Below are 22,117 nucleotides of genomic sequence, written 5' to 3' on the forward strand. Positions count from 1 at the left end.
AGACAGTTGATTGACTGGTTGCCTTGCTTTAGTGATAAAAATTGAACAGTACAATTAGGTTTTGTTTTGATTTTCCCACTAAACATTTGCTCATCAATTTTTCTCTAATGAATTTTAGAATCTATTGATGATATTTACTTAGATCCATACCATTGGAGATTCCACAATCATGGTTTTCTTAGTCCTATTATTTTTCTTAATTTATTGTCTGATATTCTTCTGAAAAGAGTAAATTCCCTTGAGGAATTATTTGATTCTCCAAAAATAGTTTGTATAATAATGTTAAAGGTCAAAGGCATTCTGGAATGGCATCGTAAAGACCTCCAAAAATCTGCTTCTCCATAAAAGCAATGAAGACATTGGATAAATATTGTCAAAATCAACTTTTCAGAATTCTGGAAATTAATCAAAGGCTTGCAACAATCTGAGAAGTGTTTATTCAAGAAAAACGGCTGACTTTTGGTAACAATTTTTGTGGTGTTTTAACTTGTCCTATTTCCACTCTCATCTTTCTTGTAGCCTTTGAAAACACAGTTTCAGAATGATGCTAACTGTGAAAACAAGCAGCCAAACAGCCATTGGAGAGGACAGAACAGATTCAGAATTCTCCCCAAAGCCCTCCTCCCATAGAATGGCCACTATTTGATCAGTATGGCAGCTCCTTAGAAAAGCTCCATTCATAGCGCTTATCTTTATTTGACCTGACCTAGAGCTTGTTCAATGAGAAAAGCCCTATTCTAGGCTGTATGTATAGGTGGCTTTTTAAAAACTGCCAATGCCAGCTACCTGGAAGCAATACAAGTAATAATATCAGCAAAACAGACTGGATGAAAAACTTGAAAATCTAAGACACTGTAAAGCTCTGACATATTCCTTGACATCTAGTAGGCCTCATGCATGTGCAGGGTTGTGCACATGCCAAGGAAAGACCTAAGAAGACTCTAATTTCTGGCTGACCTTGAGGCTGTGTGTGAACAAGAAGTGAACACTAAGGCAGAGTTTTAAGCTCCCAAAATGTTGAAGGCATTCTCTAACAACATACAGATCTCTTCAGTAAGGACTGGGAAACTTGTAGCCCCAAGCAACTTAAGTATATCTCACTCCAGTCATCAGCTGACCACTAAGTTAATCAAGCAGAAATTCAGTGATTACACATGACAAATACAGACTTTACAAAATTAGCCCTGGAAAGCCTCTAAACAAACAGCAACAACAAATATTAGAACTCTGATAAAAACTCTCAGGATCTGATTTCCCAAGTTGTCTCATTATATTGTTTAGAATGTCCAGTTTTCAACAAAAAATTATGAGACATACAAAGAAACTGGAAAATATGGGCCATAGACAGGGGGAAAAAAGGCAATAATATAAAGTGTTCCTGAGGATGATAAGCTTAATAGACAAAGACTTAAATCAGCTATTGTGACTATATTCAAAGAGCTAAAGAAAACTATATCTAAAGAATAAAAGGAAAAATATGAGAACAATATCTCACAAAATAGAGAATATCAATAAAAAACTGAAATTATAAAAATAGAACCAAATAGAAACTCTGGAGTGGAAAAGTACAATAATTGAAATGAAAAATTTCCTGGAGAAGCTCAACAGCAAATCTGAGCGGGCAGAAGAAAGAATTAGAAAATTTGATGCTAGGTTAATTGAAATTATTCAGTCTGATGAAGAGAAACAAAAAGAATACAGAAAAATGAACAGAGCCTCAGTGATCTGTATACCATCCAGCATATGAATATAAGCATAATGGGAAAGTGAGAAGAAGAGAAAGAGAGAAAGGGGCATGAAGGATAGTTGAAAAGATAATAGCCAAAAATTTCCCAAGTTTGATGAAAAATATTAATCCAAGAAGCACAACAAATTCCAAGTAGAGTAAACTCAAGGGGACACATCAAAGTCAAAATGTTGAAAGCCATCATAGAAAGAAAATCTTGAAAGGAGCAAGAGGAAAAGCAAGTTATGTTCAAGAAATTCTCAGTAAGATTAACATCTGATTTATCATTAAAAAAACAAACAAAAACATCTGACTTATCATAAACCATGGAGGTCAGCAGACAATGGAATGGTATCTTCAAAGTCCTGAAAAAAAAGGAATATCAAAATGAATTCTATATCCAGCAAAAGTAAAAGTAACTTTTAAAAATTCCCAGGCATATAAAAACTAAAAGAATTCATTGCTACTAGACCTTCCCTACAAGAAACACTAAAGGAAGTCCTTCATGCTGAAAGAAAAAACATTAGACATTAAGTCAACTCTACATGAGGAAATAAAAAGCATTTATAAAGGTTACTAGATGAGTAAATATAAAAGTCAATGTAAATATATTTTTGTTTGTAACTCATTCTCCTATTTTATTTAAAAGACAATTGTATAAAGCAATAATTAAGAGGAGGGAGAATATCCCAACTCATTCTACAGAGCCAGTATTGTCCTGATACTAAAACCAGACAAAGACATCACAAAAAAAAAAGAAAACTAAAGACCAACAAGCCTCATGAATATATACACAAATCCTCAACAAAACAAATCCAGCAACATATAGAAAGGATTATATACTATGACCAAGCAGGTTTTATCCTGGGAATGCAAGGTTGGTTTTACGTCTGAAAATCAATCAGTATACTACACCTGTTAATTGAAAAAGCACAAAAAGCAAATGATCATCTTAACAGATAAAAAAAGGATTTGAAACAAACAAACAAACAAACATTCTTTCATGATAAAAATACTAAATAAGATAGGAATAGAAGAAAAACTCCCTCAACCTGATGAAAAGCATCTATGAAAAATCCACAACTAACATCATACTTAATGGAGAAAGACTAAATTATTTCTCCTTAAGAGCTGGAACAAGACAAGGATGGTTATTCTCCCCTCTTCTATTCAATGTCATACTGAAGGTTCTAGCCAGGGAAATTAGGCAATAGAAAGAAATAAAAAGCATCAGATTAACCAAGAAAGAAGTAAAACTACCTTTGATCACAGACAGCATTATAATGTATATAGAAAATTCTGAAAAATCCACAGAAATGATTAAAACTAATAAGTTCAGCAAGTGGCAGGAAACACAATCAATACATAAAATCAATTGCATTTCTATACATACATCATGGATCAGAATATTTAATATTAATGTAAGATAGTAATCCTCACACTGAGTATGTAAAGTCAACATAATCCTTATCAAAATCTCAACTGATTTTCTTGCAGAAATTGACAAGCCAATCCTAAATTAGGGAAATACAAGGGACCCAGAATAGCTCAAATGATTTTGAAAAAAAAGAAAAACATTGGAAGATTCATAGTCTTCTTGATCTCAGTGCTTACTACAAAGCTACAGTAATCAAGACAGTGTGATACTGACAGGAAGACAGACATAAAAATCCATAGTAACAGAATTGAGATTCCAGAAATAAACCCTTACATTTATGGCTGATCAATTTTTGACAATGATATTCAGAAAATTCAATGGGAAAGTATAGGCTTTTCAACAAATGGTGCTGGGAAAACTGGATATCCACATGTAAAAGAATGAAGTTTGATATCTATCTCACAACATATATAAAGTTAACTCAAAATTGATCAAGGACCTAAATGGAAGTGCTAAAACTCTAAAATGCCTAGAATAAAGCATAGGTGAAATTATCCATGACCTTGAATTGGGTAACAGTTTCTTAGATATGACACTAAATGCACAAGTGATAAAAGAAAAAACAGAAAAATTTGACTTCGTCAAAATTAAGAACTTTTATGTAGCAAAAGATACCAGCAAGAGAGTGAAAAGACAGCCCACCTAATGGAAGAAAATATTTGCAAATCATACATCAGATAAGGGACTTGTATTGAGAATACATAAAGAACTCTTACAACTGAATAATAAAAAAGAAAATCTACTTAAAAATTTGGCAAAGGTACATGAAAAGGTGCTCAACATCACTAATCTTCAAGGAAATGCCTATTGAAACCACAATGAGATATTAGCTCATACCTGTTAGAATGACTGTTATTGAAAAGATAAGAAATAAGTTTTGGTGAGGGTGTGGAGGAAAGGGAAGCCTTGCACACTGTTAGTGGGAGGGTAACTGGGTATAACTACTTCGGAAAATAGTATGAATTCTCCTCAAAAAATAAAAAACAAACAAACAAATGAACAAATGAAGAAAAAAGAGACAAACTAAAAACCAGACTCTTAAATACAGAGGACAAACTGGAGGTTGCGAAAGGGGAGGTGGGTGGAGGGATGGGTGAAATAAAGGGAATTAAGAATACATTTGTCTTGATGAGCACTGAGAAATGTATGGAATTGCTGAATCATTATATTGTACACCTGAAATTAATATAACACTATATATATATAGTATAATTAATTATACATAATAGTATAATTAATACTAGTTACTAATACTATAATTAATACTAGTATAATAGTATAATTAATTATACTTGAATTTAAAAATTGAAAATAAAACTACCATGTGATCCAGTAATTTCACTGCTGGGTATTTATCTGAAGGATATGAAATCACTATCTTGAAAAAATATCTGCACCCCATGTTCATTGCAGCTATATTTACAAGATATGGAAATGATCTAAGTGTCCACTGGTAGATGAAGGGATAACAAAAATGTCTCTCACACACACACACACACACACACACACACAGGAATATTATTCACCCACAATAAAGAAGGAAATCCTGACATTTGTAACAACATGATGGACCTTGAGGACATTAAGCTAAGTGAAATAAGTCAGAAAGAGAAAGGCAAATACTGTATGATACCATTTATATGCAGAATTTAAAACAAATGAACAAAAAGAAAAAAAAAAAACCCTCATAGATACAAAGAACAGAATGGTGCCTGCCAAAGGTAGGGGCTGGGGCTTGGGCAAAATGGGTGAAGGTGGCCAAAAGGTACAAACTTCCAGTTATAAGATAAGTAAGTCCTGGGGATGTAATGTATAACATAGTGACCACAGTTAAAAATACTGTATTATGTATTTGAAAATTCCTAACAGAGTAGAGCTTAAAAGTTCTCAACACACACATACACATACACACACACACACACAAATTTATAACTATGTATGGAGATGGATGTTAACTAAACTTATTGTGGCAATCATTTTACCCATATATACATATATCAAAACATTATGTTGTTCACCTAAAACTAACACAATGTTATATTTCAATTATATCTCAATTTAAAAAAAATTGCAAATGATTGGAATTGACAGTCTCCTGCAAAAGATACACAAATGGCCAGTAAGCATGTAAAAAGATGTTCAACCTCATTAATCATTAGGTAAATGCAAATTGAAACCACAATGAGATACCACTTCACACCCACTAGGATGGCTACAATTAAAGATCCAGGTAATAAGTGTTGGTGAGGATGTGAAGAAATTGGAATCTACAAACATTGCTGATGGAAATCTAAGCTCCTTTGGAAAAGTTAAGCAGTTTTTTAAAATGTTAAACACAAGAGTTTCCGTATGACCTAGAAATTCCACTCCTAGGTGTATACCCAAGAATTGAAAACACAAATCTACACAAAAATTGTACACAATGTTTATACCAATGTTTATACAACGTTTATACCAATATTATCCAAAATAGCCAAAAAATGGAAACAACCCAAATGTCCATCAGCTGATGAATGAATAAATAGTATGTAGTATATCCGTAAAATGAAGTATTTGGCAATGAAACACAACAAACTGCTGATTCATTCTATAACATGGACAAGCCTTGAAAACATTATACTAAGTGAAAGAAGTCAGTCACAAAAGATGTTCAGATGAAATAGCCCAAACAGGCAAACCCATAGAGACAGAAAGTAGATTAGCGTTATCCTGGGGCTGGGGTGAGTAGGTCAGGAATTGTTAAAATGACTGCTAATATGTTTGGGATTACTCTTTTGAAGGATAAAAATGGTACAATGTTAGGTAGTGGTGGAATTGGCACAACTTTGTGAATATACTAAAAACTACTGAACTATATACTTTAAATAAGTGAATTTTATGATATGTGAATTATATCTCAGTGAAATTTTTTTCTTTAAAGCAGGATGCATGCTTGATTTTATCTCTTTAGTTATGAAGTTTGGGATGAGCACCCTCCAAAAATGACCAGTGATTTTTTTCTTCTTTTTTGGAGGCAGGGGAGGGGGGCAGGAGTGGCTGTTTAAATTTTTATAGGTTTGATTTGCTGACCAGAGTGTGATCCAAGTAGTTCTGCTGTCTTCCTTTCCCTAGAATATAAGCTCCATGAGGACGGGGTCTTGACTCTTTTGTTTACATCTGTGTTTCCGGAAGCAAGAAGTATGTCTGGTGCATAATAGGTAGTCAATAAGTAGTTTTTGATAAATGAATGAATGAGTGACCCTATAGTTTCTGATCACTTGGAGCTAATTCTCTCTGGTTTCCTAATTCTAATATCTTGCTCTGTGATCACAAACAACCATTCTCTAGTTTTCATGTATTATGGCTCTGTCTAGAGCTACTCTTTGTGTTAATCTAGACCAGACTGTGCAGCCGGGGGCCTTGTGCTAGGGTGCATGTCAATGAGGGCAAAAATTGAGGCTGAAATCCCACCTGGGCTCCGCTTGCAGAGCTGAGTCCCCTGGTGCTGAAGTTGATCAGCCAGAGGAAAGGGGCCTCAATTCCTCATTTTACTGTGCAGAGGGGGACTTATCTTCTAATTCAACCCAGAGGGCTTGCCATTGAGCAATTTGACCTCTTTCTCGAAGGGGTGCTTTTTTAATTCCTATGAAGGCATCTTATGTGCTGGTAAGCCATGGTTGAAACTATTTGCCCCGTGAGCCCTACATTCTTCCAAAATTATTGGCTTTTCCCTGGCATCACATCCTTCCTCATTCAGGCAGGATCCCACAGATCCAACTAATTACCATCTTACTAGAACCAACAAATGCAAGTTTCCCACATTGTAATTCTACAGTCTCTGTGTGGAATATTGTAGGAAAACCCTCACAATCACATGGTCAGGCAGCACAACAAATATATGGTCTCAAATCTCACTGGCTTCATCTTTGCTTTTCATCAGTTCTTTGAGTATGATTTGATCATTTATGTATCTGACTCTTATAACTCTTAATCCAAACCAAGTACTTTACTAACTACCACCCTTCTCTCTTAAATGACTGCCTCACCACTTTTTTCAAAGGGAAAATAAAGTCTATCATTTTCTTCTCTTATCTCTCCCCAATATATGTATTTACATGACAATTATTCCCTGTTTATTGCTGAGAATTAGGTGTCCTTCCTCTGTTCTAAAGTGTATATCTATATGTCCCTGTGCTATTAACCTCACTTCCTTTCATGGACTGATGATCCTTATTCCATTAATTACCTCTTTCTTCCCAATATATTCAAACCTTACTCCCTATTTTACATTTCCTCTTAACCTATGCATGTACTCAAGTCTCTCTTATAGTTGTAATTTCTAGTTCATGAGGGTTGACTGAACAGAGGCTACCTTCTTCCTCATATCAACTCCAATAAAAAAAATCCCTTGCTACATTGGAAATTAGGAAGTGACATTATTGTTGAACCAGAATATGTGAATCCCTAAGGAACAAAAAGTATATAGACTATACTGAAGAAAGAATGCATAACCTAAAGAACCTGCAACAGAGGACTGTTCTAAATGGTGGAAATTCTTGCATTTCATGAGCAAATGACTTATACATATAGCACACAGATATTCCACTCCTGAATTTACTTCCCAAAGAAATTATTCAAGGGGCAAAGAATTGTAGGCAACCTAGATGTCTATTTCTGGGAGAGTGAATGTGTAAAATGTTCTGGATGCATGCCGTAGAGTATTGGCAGCATTTAAAATCAATTGATTGTTTGTACTGGTAGCAACGTGGATGGATCTTAAAAACATACTGTTGAGAGAAAAAAAGTATGCATGTATGTGTGTGCATAATCTATATGAATTACAAATACATGCCTACAGAACAATGCCATGCATTGTCTGGAAATACTTAAAAATATGCACATTATATACGATGGAACAGTTGCTCATGGAGGGGGGGAAGTGGGAGTGGGGTATGGGATATGGAGTATGGTATTTTTTAAAAATAGAGGATTCCTTAGAGACATAAGAATTTCTAACAAGATAATGTACCTAAAATGTTTATAAAATTCAAAGTGTGAGCAAACATAAAGTAAACTTGTGGACAAAAAGATGTAACATTTTGGGAATTGGACTTCCTAGAAAAACTAAAATCCAGGAGACATTCACTTGTGTAGTTTCAATAATATAAGGAGATTTTAAATTATAATATACTTTACTCTAGGTAGGCTATGCAAATTTTAGCAACATCTGGTAAGAAAGAATTAGAATTTGTGTTTCAAGTTAATCTGTTGAGAGACCTTCATAGGCAATGGGACAACTTTTTATAATTTAAGCTAATTTCCTTTTCACAATGAAATGATTTCCTTGAGTCAGCATTTAACATATCATCCTATAATATTAGATCTAAATCCCACTCCAGAAACATGTACCCATTTTTAGAATTTCTCTTGTATGGGACAATCTCTGACCAGATTCAACTTGAGATAAATTTATGCTCACCGCCCCACACAGGAAAAAACCATACTTATCAATTTAAATTTTTATTAATGAAATGGAGGAAAGGAAATACTGAGGTGGACTTAATTAAAATGCATTTTCCAAGAAGCCTCTTGAACAAAATGAAGTTCTTCATTCATCACTAGACTTTTCTCCTTGACTGAGGTCATACTGGTTCTTTAATATGTAGGAAAAGGATCCCCTTCTGCCATATACCTGAGGTAAGTTGGATGTTAGTAAATTGAATCATTAATACACTCCAAAATAAAGAACTTCAGGACTTTGAGTAGAATTTGGAAAGAATGCTCATTGGAAAGTTCTTATCCTTGAGTTTTAAAAATTAAACCATGTGCTTTTGCTACTTTAAAAAAATTTCCTTCCTCCTTTCTTCCTCCCTCCTCTTTCCCTCTCTCCTTCTCTTCCTTTTCTTTCTCCCTTCCTTCCTTTCTGTTTCTTTAGGTTGATAGCCAAAAACAATGCTATATGAATAGACAGATCCTTAAATACAGATTGATCATGTAAGAACACACAGCTTTCTACTCAAACGAAATTGCATTATTTAGTGTACTGGTGAATGCCTATCAGTATAAATTCTATCTGAGTAGAAAATTATACATTGTTAAGTGTTCAATTTATACTTTTTCTCTTTCAATTTGTTCATAGGAGAATTATGAATTTGATGCGTGTGTGCCGGCAGGTGCATCTGTTTACCTTCCTTTTGGCTAGAACCATCATTTCTTTGTAAAATTCTTAGTTTGAATGGTTTTAGATAGAACTAAAGGCATTTCCATCTTACTGCTCCCCATTTTACAGCTCCCCATTTTACTACTTGGCCATCATTTTCTAGTCTCACAAATTTGACTTTTAACTTGGCTTTTTACCTGGGCCTTAATCTCCTTAGGCTCCCATTCTGTCCCTTAGCTCTTCCAGCTCTAGCTCTACAGTTTCTCCATGCGCAACACCATTCATACCAATAGCTTGGTGACCCACCTGTAAATTTATAACAATCCTAATGCTGAATCTTCATCCTAGACCACTCAAGTTCTAGGCTTGTATTTCCAGCTTCTTACTAGAGGTTTCAACCTAGATGATCCCAAAGCACTTCAAATAAATATATTTCAAACTGAACTTATCATCTCACCCACAAAATCATTTCCTTGTTTTTTTCCATTTAAGAGAACAACCATCACCCAGTTGCCTTGGCCAGGTTGCTGAGAAGCTCTCTCAAATGGAAAAAAAAAATCTGACAATCCTTTTGATATGATATCTATCTATCTATCTATCTATCTATCTATCTATCTATCTATCTTCCTCTTCTCCATCTCCCAAAATTAAAATTTAGGCAGGCAACACTTACAGCACAAGAGTTTGATATTATAGCACAACATTCATTTCTGTAATACTTTAGACTCAATCTACTTTCTTGACTCCCATTTCCCACCGACCCCCACAAAGATTGTGCTCCATACTCATTAATTTACTTACCATTCCATAAATATGCCTTGTTTAGTTTACCATCGTAATCTGCAGATTGCTTTGCTTAAATAATTTCTATTTTGAATTAATCTGATAAAACTATTAGGCATAGAGATGGGATTATCAGCAAAAATTTTTCCCTTTGGATTTTCCACTCTCTTGATACTCAGAGGTTACATCTCCATTTGTGCTGCAAAAGGTAATTCCTTTTGAGAATATCTAAGATGTCATTCCGTAGAAATTAGGGTATTGAAAGCCTGATATCTGGGTCACTGATTGCCTTTCAATAAATTTTCTGTAAAGTTTCCCTCCCCATTGCTAGTTTTTGGTATCTTAAGAAACACTTTGCTTGAGAAAGTTTTCCCATACTCTGGTGTTTTATAATTTCCATCATCATATATTCCACATATGACACTTTCACTAGGAATAAAACCTAATAGTCTTGGGTATAGCTTTCAAAGCTGGGATTTACCCATATCATTCTTCCTCATCTCATAGCTTAGATCAAAGATTTCCTTGAGCTTCTTCCATTTTTTTCACATTATTCAGGCAATTTGTATTTCCATATTCCTATCAGAGCAATGGTTGACTTGATCTCAGTCATTTGTACTTTAGTATGATTGTTTCAATGCCTATCCTTAGCAGATGCTTGTAGTGGAGGGTAATACTATCTGGGTATCAATGGCTTCATCCAAGTACATATGAAGTCTTAGAACCAGGTATATTTGAAACAGGATCTGTAAGGATCTCCTTCCCTCTTTTCTCATGAATATTTTTTTCCCTACATCTGTTCCAAGACCCCCAGGTCCTAGGCATTCTGATTCTTACTTGTCATTTCCTAAATCTCCCTATGTATCTGGTCTAGAATTTATGGACAAACCACTCTCTCCTCCACATTAACTTTGTGCTCCTTCTGAGTTGTTCTTATAATTGCACTGATCCTTATGCCTGTGCCTGGGCACTGGGGAGGAAAGCGCAGATGTATCTTTTACTAACGTTCTCAGATTCAGGGATGTTGAGGACAGTTGGAGATAAAGTTTTTCTTTAGACCTGAAGTAGCCGATGTGGAGGAAGTAGGAGAATGGCTTTTACTAAAAATGGCGTTTTTACCAAAGTTTGCAACTTCTCAGTTACTTCAAAATCATGGTCTGAATCATGGTGTTCTGAAAACACCAAAGGCTCTGCACTTTGCTACCCAACATGTTCTCTCAAACTTTGAAAATTGTGAGACTTTAGCATCCCAAATCCCTGCACCTGGTCACAACCTCCACAAAGTTTTTTTTGTTTGTTTGTTTCCAGTGGAAATATCTGTTAGACTAAACAGACTTGAGCCAGCAAATCACATATCTTCTATCCTGTTCTCTCATAAGGTGTGAACATAAAAATATTAGGTAATACGACATACCCTTGTCTAGGGCGAATTATTTACCCTCAATTGTAGAGAAACCCATGTAGTACACAGAAGTGCAGAGTGTTTTCAGCAATCTATAACACAGCTTAGAGAGGACACTAACTTCTTATCAAAACCTTAGTTCAGTTCTTCAAACAGGGTTAATAACAGAAGCCAATATCTTCTATTTCACCGAGGGAGAAGTGAGATACTCACCACGTCTTTATTATCTGTGATATTTTGCTTTGTATCCCCAATGGACCACTGTACACGTCAAAAACAACTCGAAGAAGGTGAATAGGAACAGATATTCTGAAAGAATTTTACCACTTCTCTGTTTCCAAAAATAAAATATACATTCCTTACAGATCTCTATATGTTAACATGTTAGAAATAATAAAGGAATTGTACAATTGCAGGAAGATGGAAAAATAAAAGAGAAAAACTACTCAAAATATCCCCATCCCCTAAAGCTATGGGTATTTATATACACTTTTCTTGATCATAATGATAACCGATAAATATTAAGGATGAGTATAAGCTGACAAATTTCTGCCAAATGGCTAATGAGAATCATCGATTGTGTTTTCCTGTGTGTTGTTGTGGATAAAGTCAGCAAATTTTCACTGAGGCCAATGAGCCTCTGGAGAAGATGGAACTGAGATACTTTTGAGGTCAAGTGCTACAGAACTTATTTAACAGAGAGATGTTCCGAATTAGGCCTCTTTTGGGAAAGGGCCCTATAGAGGAACTTACAGTGAAGGAAAAAAAGGTTTGGGTTTGTGATCCAGGCTCAACAGAAGAACTTATGCGTCCTGTGAGGAGGTGGTTTCCTCCTGGGATTGTGCCTCTGACTATAAGCCCCAGTAGACCTATAGCCTTGTAGGATAGCTGGATATTTGAAGGATAGAATACTGGAAGCCTGAAGCACCCAAAGCACTTTTGTGACAAGGCCACCATGGGCTACTGGGACCAGTTTTCAATCCTGACACCATTTAATAGTAACTGAAGCCATGGCAGTGAAATTATGGGTATGCTAGTAGACTACTGAGATGCTCTAGGATTCTAACAACTAGAGGTCTGGAGTCCATATGGAATCTTTGATTCTCAGTATTCTTGAATAACTTGAGAGGGTCAACAGGAAAGGGACCTCGGGAGGAAGGTCTTGGATTTCTTGCTAGTATGAACATCGGTGGTTCAAGAGATGAATTGGAAAAATGAAAGAATCAAAATTATAATTGCACTCCAACCCAGTAAAATGAGACATTTCTGTTATGCAAATGTAATCTTAAGCAATATCTGGAGGTTTATATTTATTTAAGATTTTACTTTAAGGTATCCTTCAGGGTATGTGTCCTAAAATATTAGCTTTCCCTGCAGCAGTAAGATGGCTCTTTGATGTGTCATTTAACTGATTGCCGTTAGAGCTCAATTTTTTGTAGTGAAATAACTTGAAATTTAGACCATTTTTTATTAGAATGAATGTTGTGCATGTAAATAGCTCTGACCCTGAGCAAGGAGCTTAACATTTCTTAGCTTATTTCTTTAATTGAGTCAGAGACATAAATCACTCCTCGAGGAAGTTTACAATCCTACTTGCCATAAAATCACTTTCAAATCTATGTAGAAATAAGAAAAAATCAGCAAAATTCAAACCAACATATGCTTTAGAACAAGCTAATTAACCAAGAGTTTGGGATGTTGAAATAGGGAGAGTTTGCTGTATTAGGCTAAGAATTTAAAAACAGGCAACATCTAATGGGCTCAATTAGAAATTGAGAAAGAAAAGTTGGTTTCTAGGTCTTGGTCAAAGGCCCAGATCTTTTGACCTCTGTCAAGCTCTGGGTAGATATGATAGAAGAGAAAGACAGGAATCCACAGAAAAAGCTTTAGAATTTATGGTTTTAATTTCTACCCAACTTGCTTAGCACTGATTCTCATCTCCTTGACCTCCTAGCTTCTTCTCTCCACATGAACAAATCTATATAGTTAAGTGCACAGATATCTACAGTTCCACATGGACAGAAACACAGAAATATATACAGATAATGAAACACAAACACGGACACACTTAAACAGACTCACATAGACCTGCTGACAGGCAGACTGACAGACACAAAGCAAGCAGTTCAAAAATGTCCTATAGTCATGTGCATACAGAACTGAATATACATACATTCCAAATTACATACATCTATAGAGTCCAGATTTATTTGCTCTGAAGATTACATCTCTGATGAACATAAATTCCTGGGCATCACAAGTACATAAGGATATTATTTCCTTCTTTGAAAATCAAATCTTGCTATAATAAACTTGATCACCTAGGAAAACTGGCCTCAGAGATGCAGGTACCTAGAAAGAACTAAGCACCTATTATAAAAATATTTTGGATACCAGGTGGGACCAGAATTGAATATAATGCTAAATTACTCAAAATATATCTATTAATATTTATAATATATTCCGTTTGCTTACTTGAGGATTTGGGTGATCCTAGGTTTAGAAATGTAACCTGTAGTTTGAATCACATTTGTAGTACGTACATACACCAGAGTAAACTAATGATAAAGGTCACTGTCATATCTTGCATAATACTTAAATACTTTGATCACTCACCAAAGAATTTAAATGTAATTCTAAATTTGTGATGAGATTTTCATAGAAAGCTGGTACTTACCTCTGGCCAAATAGGAGCCTGTGTACTCAGACTATATATGATAAACTCAAATGATAGTAAAAGCAGACCAATCACTGAAATGCAGGTACTTAGAATGTTCACTATTATGGTATAGGATAGCTAAAATAGATAAAAAGAGTCACCTGGTCATTGGAAGTTATCCATATACATCACTGTCAAGTATATTCAAGTAGAAGATTTATATAAATTCTGATCTTTTCTGAATAGTAAGGTCATTAAAAGGACTGTCAGAACTGCAGATTTGTCAGGATCCCAATAGAACTGAACAATTTTGGAAAAAATAAAACTTTTGATGTAGCACGCATATATTTATTCCTTCACTGACAATTATGGAATGTTAGTTCTGTACCATGCAAACTATCGTCTGTCTTATTAGATCAAGAGGGAGAAAAAAAGTGGTCTCTGAAGTCAAGGAAGACTACTGGGGGAGACAAGCAAGTGCATATCAAATGTGAATAGAATGTAAAAAAATGCTAACAACAACAAAATGTACAAACAAACCAACATGCTAACAATATAGGCAAATTCATAGTGCCATACAGGGTCAGATTACCAGAGACCTAATAATCCAGGAGTTTGCCATGGTTCATTTAACAGTGCAACAAGGGGAGTCATAGGGAATTTTGTTGGAGAGACAGGTGCTATCTAGATAGATAGTTAGGATTTTATCTTGAAGATAGGGGGGAATTACATTGCCTGCTCTGTTTTTAGGCCACACTCCTGTCAGGCTATGTACTCGGGACAGTACATATGTATAATGTTGCTGCATAATTATCCTTTGTCCATGTATGACGTCAGAGAGGTGATAAGCCCTATGATACTGCTTTTGGGGACATCCTCTCTTATACTTATTTCCTTGTTCTCATTTGCACCAGTAGAATTCTTTCTACCTTATATGAAGTAGATAATAAATAAGAAAACCTAAACTGGATTCTGAAACCTATTTCACTGGATAAATCATATGTTTGTCTATATGCTATTCATTATTGTAGAGCGATCTTAATTTGTTCTTTTGGAATAAATCTCCCTTAAAGAGAGAGAATCACATTAAAATAAAATGTTCATTAACTCATTTTTACAACCTAAACACCCAACATTATTGGTTAGTAAATTGTAGTATATAAATGTAATTTCATCTTTAAAATGAAATATTTCATGAGTTTTTAATTATATGAACAAATGGTTATGACACATTAATCTTATATAGAAAAGGAGCCACCCTTGTTGAGGAAATGCATAGATGAGGCCACGTGGAGCAGGTGTTCTGTGCAGCATGGAGTTTTACTGGCAAAAATTGAAGAATTAAAAGGAGAAATAGAAAAATCCACAATCATAATAGATTTTGACATGTCTGTCTACGTAATAAGACAAGTGGACAAAAACCGAGAGTAGGAAATGGAAACATTTGACCTCGTTGACCTTCGTATATGTATGTACATGTATATGTGTATGCATATATATCCCAGTACATGTATATGTATATACATGTATATATCTCAGTGTATATGTATATGCATAGATATATATCCCAGTGTACATGTATACGTATATACATATATATCCCAATGTATATGTATATGCATATATATCCCAGTGTATTTGTATATGCATATATATCCCAGTGTACATGTATATGTATATGCATGTATATATCTGTGTATATGTATATGCATAGATATATATCCCAGTGTACATGTATATGTATATACATATATATCCCAATGTATATGTATATGCATATATATCCCAGTGTACATGTATATGTATATGCATAGATATATATCCCAATGTACCTGTATATGTATATGCATATATATCCCAGTGTACATGTATATGTATATACATGTATATATCCCAGTGTATATGTATATGCATAGATATATATCCCAGTGTACATGTATATGTATATACATATATATCTCAATGTATATGTATATGCATATATATATGCCAGTGTACATGTATATGTATATGCATATATATATGCCAGTGTACATGTATATGTATATGCATATATATATCCCAGTGTACATGTATATGTATATGCATATATATATCCCAGTGTACATGTATATGTATATGCATATATTTATATCCCAGTGTACAAGCTGGACATAAATACACACGTACACACACACACATGTGCGCAGTAATACTGTCTTGATTGTGGTAGCTATATAGTATTAGTTTTATACTTTCTTCCTTTTTGGCTATTTCCATATAGATTTTGCAATCAACTTAATCAATACTGAGGAAAAATCCTTTTAAAGTTTTGATTGGGATTATATTGAGTCTATAAAATGATTTGAGGAAAAACTGACATCTTAAAAATGTTTGTCTTCCCATCCATGAACATACCCATTTATTTAGATACTGTTCAGTTTCTCTCTGCAATGTTTTGCAGCTCTCTATGTAGAGGTCTTAGAAATATTTCACTGATGCTTAGGGAAAATAATTTCTAAGTGTTTTATTTTTGAGTGTGATTGTAAAGGTGTTTTTACAGATTTCATCTCCAATACATAGAAATACAATGGATTTTTTATGTGAATTTGTATTCCTCAATGTTGATAAATTCTTAGTTGAATTTTTTTTTTTGTAAACTTCTTAGGATGTATAAGGGTGTCTATGATTAAAGCAGGTATTACTGTTAACTTTTTAAACCTTATGCCTGTTATTTCTTCTTGGCTTATTGCACTGGACAAGAACGCCTGCACAATAGCTCTTTCTCTCTCTGACAAATAAATAAATAAATAAAATCTTAAAAAAAAAACCTCCTTCACAATATTAAACAAATTTGGTGAAATGGTAATTTCTTGCAACACTTATGATCCAAAGGGAAACCATTTAGTCTTTCACCATTAAGTATAATATTAGCTATAGTTTTTTTTGTAGGTGCCCTTTAGCAGGTTGAGGATGTTCCCTTCTATTAATAGTTCAATAAGAGCTTTTCAAAAAAACATTTTTTTAAATATTTATTTATTTATTTGAGAAAGAGAGAGGGAGAGAGAGAGTGGGGGGAGGAGGGGTAGAGGAAGAGGGAGAGAGAATCCCAAGGAGGTTCCATGCCCAGCTTGGAGTCCAATGCGGGGCTCGATTCCATGACCCCAAGATCACCCTGTGAGCCAAAACCAAGAGTCAGATGCTTAACCTACTGTGTCACCCAGGTGCCCCTAGAAAAAAAAAACCCAAACATTTCAAATGATTTTCCTTCATCTCTTTAATTACCCTAATGTGTTGAATCACATGTGTTGTTTTCTGAATGTTGAACTAAGCTTGCATTCCTGGAATAAATTCCACTCCATTATGCTTTTAAAAATATATCACTGAACATGATTTATGATATTTTAAGCATTTCGACATCAGCATTCATTATGGATAGTGATCTCCTATTTTTCTTTTCTTGCAAGTAAGGTTCTTGTAAATTTTTGGTGTCAGGATTATGTTGGACTCCAAAAAATCAGTTGGGAAATGGTCCTTCTTTGTTTTCTGAAATATTTTGTGTACCATGCGATATCATTTGTTTATTAAATCCTTGATAAATGTATTACTTAACATGTGTGTCCAGAATTTTCTTCATGGAAAGATTTTTAATGATTAATAGAATTCCTTTAACAAATGCAGAGATAATTATGTTTTCTATTTCTTCTAGTTTCTGTTTTGGTAAGTTGCATTTTTCACAATTTCTTAGTATAGAGTCATGTGTAGCATTTCCTTGATATTTCTTACTGTCTCTAGTATCTGTAGTGATATTTCCTCTTTCATTCCTGATACAGTAATTTGTGTTTTATTGTTTTCTTGATCAGTCTTATCAGAGGTTTATCAATTTTATTAGTATTTTCAAAAAATAAATTTTCAGCTTTGCTAGTTTCTTTATTGTTTATCTATTTTCTATTTTATTGACATCTCTTTATTCTTACTGTCTATTTACTTTGTATTAAATATGCACTTTCTTTCCTAGCTTTTTAAGTTGGAAATTTAGATAATTCGATTTTAAGCCCGTCATCTTTTCTAATATATACTTTTATTTATTTTTTTAAAGATTTGTCCGTTTATTTTAGAGAGAGAGAGAGGGGAGAGCGTGCGTGCACGTGCATGAGGGGGCGGGGGAGGGGCAAAGGGAGAGGGAGAAAGTCCTAAGCAGACTCTGCCGAGCGCAGAGCCCAGGCTGGGCCTCGATCTCACTACCATGAGATCATGACCTGAGCCGAAGCCAAGAATTGGACGCTCAACCAGCAGTGCCATCTAGGTGCCCCTCTAATATACAATTTTAATGCTGTAAGTTTCCTTCAAGCATTGCTTTATTTATCTCAAAAATATTGATATGTAGTGTTTCCATCATTCAGTTCAAAATATTTTCTAACTTCTGTGATTTCTTTTTATCCATGGGTTATTTATTTAATGTGTTGTGTAATTTCCAATTATTTGGATTATTTCTTGGACATATAATAATTGATTTTTAATTTAATTCTGTTTCCTCTTAAGTTATTTCTATTTCCATGCAGTTGGTTGCCTATAGTAAGAATAGTAAACCTAGTCTATAATATATCATTCAATCTTGTGAAATTTGTTGTTACTTTTTTTCCGGTTCAGTGTATGCTGTATCTTGTTGAGTACTCTATGTACAGTTTTTATTTTATTTTATTTTACTTTATTTTATTTTATTTTTTTATTTATTTGAGAGAGAGAGTGAGAGAGAGAGAGAGCACAAGAGGGGGGAGCGGGAGAGGGAGAAGCAGACTCCCCGCTGAGCAGGGAGCCCGATGCGGGACTGGATCCCGGGACTCCAGGATCATGACCTGAGCCAAAGGCAGTCGCTTAACCAACTGAGCCACCCAGGTGCCCTATTTTATTTTTTTTAAAAGATTTTATTTATTCATTTGAGACACAGAGATACAGAGAGAGAGGAGAGCATGAGCAGTGGGAGAGGCAGAGGGAGAGGGAGAAGCAGACTCCCTGCTGAGCCAGGAGCCCGATGTGGGACTCGATCCCAGGACCCTGGGATCATGACCTGAGCTGAAGGCAGACGCTTAACCATCTGAGCCACCCAGGCGCCCCTCTATGTACAGTTTAAAAGAGCATGTATTCTACAGTCTTTTTGTGTAGTGTTTTACAAAGGTCAACGAGGTCAAATGTTTCCATTTTCTACTCCTGGTTTTTGCCCACTTGTTTTATCAATTACTTAGAGAGACATGTCAAAATCTATTATGACTGTGGATTTTTCTATTTTTTCTTTTATTTCCTTAGTTTTTGCATCATTTATCTCAAACTTCTAATATTAGATACATATACATTTGTGGCAGTTATGTATTCCTGATGAATTAACATTTTGTTACACTGAAATGACTCTATTTCTAGTCACATGTTCTGTCTTGACATTTATTGGTCTTTAAGTATTATAACCACATGAGCTTCCTTATGCTTATGCATTCTTTTGTGTATATATTTTTTCCTATTATTACTTGCAATCTTTATTTGTCTTTATATTAAAAACAAGCTTCTTAAAGACAGTGCATGCTTGGCATTATTTTTTATTCAGTCTGAGAATACTGGACTTTTAACTGGAGTGTTTATCTATTTACGTGTGATATGATTATTGTCCTAATTTTTTCTTCTTCCTTTTCTGCATTCATTTAGGTTAAAATAGTTTTTAAACTTTTATTTCCTCTATGGGCTTTTTAACTGCATTTTTTGTATTATTGAATAGTCTAGGTTCTACGGCATGTATCCTTAATTTTTCACATTCTACTCAATATTGTCCTACTTCATATAGAACGTAACAAATTTATGGTACTTTAATTCTATTTGCCTTTGTGTTATTTTGTAAATATTTTACTCATACATGTTATAAAATTGAAAATATGTTAATTTTTAAATTGAGGTATATAATTAACATACACCATTATATTGCTTTCAGGTGTACAATATAATGACTCAATATTTGTATATATTACAAAATGATCACCACGATTAGTATAGTTAACATCCATCATCATACATAGTTACAAAAGTTTTTATTCTAGTGATGAGAACTTTTTCTTTTTTAAAGATTTTTATTTATTTATTTATTTATTTGAGAGTGACAGAGAGCATGAGCAGGGAGGAGAGGGAGAGGCAGGCTCCCCGCTGAGCAGGGAGCCCAATGTAGGGTTCGATCCCAGGACCTTGGGATCATGACCTGAGCTGAAGGCAGACACTTAACTGACTGAGCCACCCAGACACCCCATCTAGTGATGAGAACTTTTAAGATTTACTCTCTTAGCAACTTTCAAATATGCAATGCAGTATTGTTAACAATATAACTGCCCTATTGTGCGTTACATCTCTATGACTTATTTATTTTATAATTGGATGTATGCACCTTTTGAATTCTCTTTACTCATTTTGCCCACCCCCACCCTCCACTTCTGGCAACCACCAGTCTGTTTCCTGGATGTATGATATTTGTGTGTGTGTGTGTGTGTGTGTGTGTGTGTTTGGATTTTAGATTTTTAGAAATCTTGGATTTTTTATAGGTTTTATGTGTGTGTGTCCTTTTCATGCCATTACGTAAAAAATGCCACATCTTCTTTATCCATTCATCAGTCTATGGACACTTGGGCTGTTTTTATAATTTTGCTATTGTTGATAATGCTGTTATAAACATCAGGGTACATGGAATCATGGAACACTACATCAAAAACTAACGATGTAATATATGGTGATTAACATAACATAAAAAAAAAAAGAGTAAATATCCAGTAATGCAATTGCTGGATCATAGGGTAGTTCCATTTTTAACTTTTTGAGGAAACTCCATACTGTTTTCCAGAGTGGTTGCACCAGTTTACATTCCCACCAAGAGTGCAAGGGGGTTCTCCTTTCTCTACACCCTCACCAGCATCTGTTGTTTTCAAAGGAAACATACAGAAGGCCAACAGGTACATGAAGAGAGGCTCAACTTCTCTAAACACCAGTGTCTATCAAAACTATAATGAGCTATCACCTCACACCTATTAGAATGGTTAAAATCAAAATAGCAAGAAATAACATGTTGGTGAGAAAGTGGAGAAAAGGAAGCCCTCATGTACTGTTTGTAGGAAGGAATTGGTAAAGTCACTTTGGAAAACAATATGAAGGATTTTCAAAAAATTAAAATGGAACTACCATGTGATCCAGCAATTCCATTTCCAGGTATTTATCTGAAGAAAACAAAAATACTAACTTGAAAAGATATATGCATCTCTATGTTCATTGCAGCATTATTTACAATAGCCAAGATATGAAAATAACCTACATGTCTATTGGCAGATGAATGAATAAACAAAATGTGATATATATATACATCACATATATATCACATATATATACTCAATAGAATATGATTCACTCATTAAAAAGTATGAATTTTTGCCATTTGCAACAACACGGGTGGAGCTAGAGAGTATTATGCTAAGTGAAATAAGTCCATCAGAGAAAGACAAATACCATATGATTTCACTCATATGTGGAATTTAAGAAACAAATGAACAAAGGGGGGGGGAAGAGAGGGAGGCAAACCAAGAAACAGACTCTTAACTATAGAGAACTGATGGTTACCAGAGGGGAGGTGGGTGAGAGATGGGTTAAACAGGTGATAGGAATTAAGGAGGGCACTCGTGCTGAGCACCTCGTGTTGTATGGAAGTGTTGAATCACTATATTGTACACTTGAAACTAATATTACACTGTATGTTAATTAACTGGGATTTAAATAAAAACTTAAAGAAAAGTCTATTTCAATCCTCTGCCCATTTTTAAACTGGTTTTTTTTTTGCTGAGTTGTATTTGATCTTTATATATTTTGGATATTAACCCATTATCTGATATATGATTTGTAACTATTATCTCCCATTCTGCAGGTTGGCTTTTCACTTTGTTGATGGTTTTCTTTGCTGTGCAGAAGCTTCTTAATTT

This window comes from Halichoerus grypus, chromosome 11, assembly GCF_964656455.1.
Source record: "Halichoerus grypus chromosome 11, mHalGry1.hap1.1, whole genome shotgun sequence".
NCBI lineage: Eukaryota > Metazoa > Chordata > Mammalia > Carnivora > Phocidae > Halichoerus > Halichoerus grypus.